This window comes from Anticarsia gemmatalis, chromosome 17, assembly GCF_050436995.1.
Source record: "Anticarsia gemmatalis isolate Benzon Research Colony breed Stoneville strain chromosome 17, ilAntGemm2 primary, whole genome shotgun sequence".
Classification (NCBI taxonomy): domain Eukaryota; kingdom Metazoa; phylum Arthropoda; class Insecta; order Lepidoptera; family Erebidae; genus Anticarsia; species Anticarsia gemmatalis.
Window position 1 is genome coordinate 9285324 of NC_134761.1, and position 6000 is coordinate 9291323.

Sequence of the window (6000 nt, forward strand, 5' to 3'; positions counted from 1 at the left end):
AACAGTCCTGAAATGTAAGCATTGATCTCAACAAATATCGTGAAACAAAATATTTTATCTTTTATTTCTATTGAATTTACTTATTTGCAAATGTTACATTCCCACAATATGATATCATAAATTCTTATACAAATAATAAATCTTAAATTAATTAATATAATCAATATTTGAACAATATCCGGCACATTTTATTGAATATAAAACAGTTAATAAATAATTCCTAGACCCTGACATTTTGTATTACACAACGACAATTCAGACTGTTTCATTCAAAACTTTTTGCTATTATTTTATTTATTTTTTAAAGTGAAGGTTTGTTTTGATTTGAATTCAAAATGTCGCTAAAATTTGTTTTAATTTTAATGTAGAATTATATTGTTCTTTATATATATTTTTTAAACCGGTGAAGTAATTATATTTATTAAAATTACGCTACTTTATATGATTTCGAAACGTTATTATAAAATTGACTTAATAACATTATTTCATAACGATAACATTAAAATATTGATTGCGTTTACACGAAAATAAATAAAAAGCTGTAAATTTTCGTGTAAAATTGGGGATTTCAGAAAAATCGTGAGAAAGTTCTTGTTAAGTTACACATATAGTTAGCACACTTTTTGTAACATAGTTTTTCATTGTTAACTACTATTATATTAAATGAACAAGTATTTTACAGTAAATAATTCGCAATTTTTCGTATATTATCCATGAATATTATTTTAGGATATAAAAAAGTACCTCGTTTTATCTGCTATATTATAAACCAAAAATTATAAATTGTTATAGCGTTGCGGGCTGTAATGTCTCAATACTTATTCATCATCATATTTGTTGAAAGCATTTACAGGAGTTACGTGTATGCACTAGATTTGAGTCAGTTATCTTTGTTTAGTAATAGTATTCAAGGTTCCGCGGGTTTATACACAAACATTCACCAGTTTCAGTACTAACTGACCTGTTCGTTTAAAATTTTATGACTATTATTTTAAGTCCACTGTAAAAGATATTATTATATTGAATTAAAGTTGAGTATTATACAAGCTCCTACTCGCCACTTTGTCCGCTTGAAAAATAATTCCTTAATAAAAAGTGTAAAATACTATGTGCTATTCAGGTTTATAAACTATCTGTGTACCAAATTTTGTCCAAATTCGTTCATTAATTTTGGCGTGATCGGGTAACAATCAACCATCCAAAAACTCCCGCATTTATAATATTAGTGAAATGTAAGATTATTGAAAGAATGCGATGATTGCAATTCTCGTTTGACTGTAGTAGTAGAGGTTGTCTTCTTATGAAAGGAAAACCATGCCCAGTTATGCTACATTAATGAGTTAGATTTATCTATATTGAAGGAAATTAGCCGGAAAATGCTAGTATATTGATCGTTAACGGAAAGATTACTAAACATAATTACATTTGCTTCACTCATTTCTTCATTAAGAAAAAAAATATGACGTGACTACATTTTCCTGACCTTTTCCTATAACTTTGCAATAGATCTGTACTTAAGAGGAATAACGCGATTGTGCGAACACCAGTGCATTATAGATACATAACATACATATAAAAAGTAAAACAAAATTAATGCACTCATTTATATACAGTAAATTATGTATCTTATTATTCGAAATGTATTACAGTAATGAGCGCATTTAATATATAATAAGAACTTGCAATTCTATGTAAACCAGTACATAAAAACTATGTTTACACAATTTTGCAGAAAAAGTTTATTTCAAAAGCGATTTTGTAATTTAGCGTCTCCGTGTAAACTACTTTAATGACATACATACATGTATGTGTTCATACAACGTTCCATACATGTTTGATTTCATACAAAAAACCTTTATACGGGCGTCGTTATTTATTGTTTTTGGGCTTTTAAATGTCGTGTTACATTAGTTCAAGGTTGAAATAGCAATAAAACTCTTTTAATACATATGTAACGATTTTTTTCTCGTGGGAATAGACAAAAAGAGCTGCAAAAAATGGACTCGAAATGTTAATATTTAATGTTTTGAAGCGTTACTCATTAACATGTTAAAATATATTGTCGTATAAATGTTATACGTTTAGTTAACTTGTTATTATCAACAGTTATTGCACCTGAGTGTAAAAAGTCACTTCCTTTAAAACATTCTTGCGCTGAAACTAAACTCTATCAAGAGGTCACGAGTTCAAATACCCGTTGAAGATTATAGCCCAGCCAATTCACCACACGTAACAACCAAACTAGAATGTTTAGTTAAGTATTTTACTATAAAAAACTTGCAAGATAATGTTTTTATGCTCTACAGACTGAACGACAGATACTTACTTAATACAACCTTGGAAGGACGTAAGACCGACTTAGTAATAACTGTTCAACATAATACTAGCCAACCGTATCAAACCATTAAATGACATAAAAAAAAACAAAAAAAAATACGCTTGTCAAACACAACATCCAAACCTATTCCATTCAGCCAGCAATGTCACTTAAACGTCAAAATTTTGACATTTGTAAATGTAAATTTTTCGAGTTAAAGCATTTTCCATGAACAGTCGTTTGGATCCCACAGCACAATACACACGGTTAACGGCACCACAACGGTACTATGACTTTGTGAGAAAATATAAATAAAAAAAAGAGACGAACGAATCTTGTTTCTTTTTTTCTTTCGATATTTAAATTTGTATCACAAACACCTGTCAGGTAGGTCATTTATAGTGTCGAATACGCGCGCCACTCGCGAGGCTCGGTCGAGGACTGTCCGCAATTGTTTACTGTAGGTACGCCGTCGACTGTGCAAAGAACCTACTTTTCATAGCGAATAGTTTGTAGGTGTAGTGCTGTTGCCTCTGTGAGGCTGTGTAAGGAAATAAATACGTAGGGAAATACTTCACCTTGGTAATTGTTGTTTCTACAATGATTATACTAATTTTACTGTTTTACATTTCTATTATGGCTTACCTACAAGGCCCTTTCAGAGTTGGACAAGCAGCAATAACATAGTTTAGTAATACACGATTGAATTTGAATTTAAACATTGTCTAAAAATTCTATCAGTTATAATTTATTCGTCATTTATTGTAGATTAAATCTAGACAAGTGTGGAATAATTGTGTAGAAATGTTTTAAATGCCAATAAAATAATCACTTAATTGATCGTTACAAGTTTTTCAAACTCTGCTGTTTAAATACCAAAAACATTACGTCCTTTTTTTGGAATAATATTTTTAATTTAGTCAACCTTATAACAGCTACAGTTAAGATCACCTGTACACATTAGAATGGATTCTTTTTTATCTTATTCTTTATTTCCTAATCGATTTACAACAATCTCATTCAAAAAATATACACTAATAATCTGCAATTACTTATTTTACTACCTGCTCACCCATCTCTTTACATACCTACTCTATGTGCACATGGTAGACGCGGCACCGCGGCTAGTCGGCACGTCGGGCATTCCGGCCGACGTCGTCCGCTGGCGAAAGTAAACCTTACCAATATTATACGAGCCTCTTCACACACAACACACAACGCAAAACACACCTTATATTTTAGGACATAAGGTACAATTTCATTTGACGATAACGAGTAGTTTATAGGTATTTTTTTTGTGTTGTTTCGACTTTATGTTCATATAGGTAGGGTTGGGTTTTCTTTGGTTTTAATTTGTAGTAATAGTAATATGATGGTCAGAGTATAGTGGACAGTGAAATAATGCCCTGTAAGGCCTAGGGATTCGTTTCTTATTGTGTTTAATTGTATGTAAATAGTAGAGGATGTAAACTTATGGTACTTTCTGATTTTGTATTATTTCACATGTCTTATAAAAAAAAGTTCAAGTTTTGATTCTGGCTGTGGTTAAGGTTTGTGTCTAAAGTATTCCTTGGATCTGTCTGATACAATTTTAATGTCACAGGCCCATATACAAATATATTTCTTGAAATTTTATATCCATTTTAACCAATTTTCTATGTTTCTAACTAAACGATTCAATTTAACCAACATTGTAATAAAATTTACATTCTATAAAGAATATGTAATTATTAAACTTTTTATTGTAATTGGATATGAACAAAGATCGAAGTCCGCAAAGTACAAAACCTAAAGGTTATTACGTCTTTACCGCTGACCTAGTTTACACGAGGTCCAAATTACTTTCATACAAAAGACATCAACGAGACAGGAGATTTTAATTCATTCACTTGAAACTAAATTGATTCACAAACATTATAAATATAATTATTTTTAATATTATAGAATGAAAAATGAGTTTAAATGCTATACTATATTACAAAAATGATATAACAATGACTTAACTATTTAAAAATCGTGCGATAAGCAGTGTGTAAGATGATACTTAGAAATTAGGAGCAATTTACATAATAAGGACATGTAAGTACCTAAGGGCATTGCCCCTAATGTAGAGTCATTAAGACTAATAGTAGTAATTAATTCAAATGCGTATGAAATTTGATACGCGTGGCGATGTAATCAATTTAATTTAGAGCAAGTATAATGAGCTATCTCATCTCGTAGTACGAATATTTCTAAGAAAAAACCAACCTATGTTTTATCCTAAATCATCACTGATTGAAAGTATTCTTCTAAGCTGATTAATAGTCTGAAAATTTGCGAAAAATGTTCCTTAACTGTAGAACTATGTAGCTATCTAGTAAAAGTCGACACACGTTTTATAGATGCCATGAAACCTAAAGATCAGGTACATGTAGGGTCGTTAGTTCTGTAAGACAAGATGTGTGAAGGTCTCTTTCTGCCCTCATGGGAAGAGGCGTGATGTTATGCATATATGTATAAAACTTTTTCTATAAAATACTATTTGTTCAGTAGTGGGAAGTCCACGTAATATTTCTAAGTACGATTGTATCTGCAGACAATTATTAGTATAACATATAACGCTAAGGCTTTAGGATAATAGACATAATTTCCTATTTCTATAACGTGTGTGAATCCATTTTTATCTTATAGCAAATCATCAGATTACTTACTATTATAGTTCCCGAGTACATACACAGTTTATGTCACATGATTTGATACATTGTTTTCTTACATCCATATTACATGACATTATTTAATACAAAAAGTATAACTTTCCAACAATTATACATATAAAAGTTTCATTTAATAAACACAATGTTATAACTACATCTAACGCTGGTATATTAATAACAATACGGTACAGGTATAATTCTGGCCTTATTGCATATACATACCTGTGTCGAGAAGACAGGTAAATAGCCTTAAATCCTGTATTTTATTACAGTTTTTCTTTCAAATATTTAGTATAATGCAAAATATTATACATGCGATGTCCGATGTGTGGGGATTCGTCAAAGAGCAACAAATAAAGTAAAAAATTGCAACTCTACATTAGCGTATTGCTTCAAAAATATTGTAGGCGCTTTTTGTTTGTGATTAAAATAGTTTCAAAATAAACAATTATGATTATTATTACACGCTGCAAAGTGTAACCTACTATTCAAATTTACTTTTTTTGTAAAAGCTTTTAGTTATACGTAAATTGAATTTAATTAAAATAATATTTCTGTAAGCACCAAAATTAAATGGAAATTATTGGATAAACAAATTTACTTTGACGGCACTACTTGATATAAAAACCTCTCCCTTCAGTAATATAAATAGCGTCAGGTTCGTTCGAACCTAGTTAAATGTTAGTAGCAATACGCTTTATTTTGTATTGCTCGCTTTCAATGTTGATAGAGACTACTCTACATTTAATACCATAGATATTTTTTTCTTTATTAAAGACAACGCCTGCATTAAGAATTGCTCTTGTGTCGCGAGGACTTTTACAAACATACAAACAACAGACACAGAGCACAACCAGACCCAAAACAAGGATTTGTGGATCGCACAAATAATTGCTCCGTGTAGGAATCGAACCCATGACCTCCTGACGCAATGTTATCGGTGTGGCGACCTAAACCACTGCGCCACGGAGGCCATCAATAATACAG

General features: G+C 30.6%; 1 protein-coding gene across 5 annotated transcripts in view; it reads right to left on the reverse strand.

Annotated features, from left to right (window-relative positions):
* Hil (peptidase hillarin) overlaps nucleotides 1–2765 on the reverse strand; it is a 59549-nt gene extending 56784 nt beyond the window's left edge. For 2 of the 5 annotated variants that reach the window (XM_076124795.1, XM_076124791.1), the window contains exon 1: nucleotides 2698–2765. The gene's annotated coding sequence lies outside the window, so the exon portion shown is untranslated. Of the gene's footprint in view, nucleotides 1–2326; nucleotides 2624–2647 lie in introns of those variants that run through there. The other 3 variants (XM_076124792.1, XM_076124793.1, XM_076124794.1) reach the window with 3 other exon arrangements.
* Between the last annotated feature and the right edge of the window lie 3235 nt (nucleotides 2766–6000).